We start from the raw sequence: 370 nt of genomic DNA, 5'->3' as shown, positions 1-370 counted from the left end.
TCCCTTGTCTTGGTCCGATTCGGGTTTGTTTTTTGTGACCCGAATCTTTGTTCCGAACAGGGGCTCTTCTTGTTTCTCGCAGTAAGGGCACAAATGGTTATGCCACTGCCCCACATGCAATATGTTGCACGTCTTCATTCTTGTGGCTTCGGTCGCTGGCAGCTTATTTTCCCAAATTAACATCCTCTTTTTCTCGAATAAGCTTTTTGCGAACTTAGTGTTTTTTCCTGTCATGGAATTTAACAGGAACGATCCATTCACTTTGTTTGAGAAGATTTTAAACGGATACTTGACTTTGTCCGTCTCCGTGAAACAGACCCATAAACCCAAAGCTCTTCTGATAGAGATACTATCTTCAGTAATGGCCGAT

The sequence above is a fragment of the Sesamum indicum genome, linkage group LG4, assembly GCF_000512975.1.
Source record: "Sesamum indicum cultivar Zhongzhi No. 13 linkage group LG4, S_indicum_v1.0, whole genome shotgun sequence".
NCBI lineage: Eukaryota > Viridiplantae > Streptophyta > Magnoliopsida > Lamiales > Pedaliaceae > Sesamum > Sesamum indicum.
Note: the sequence above shows the minus strand (reverse complement) of the source record.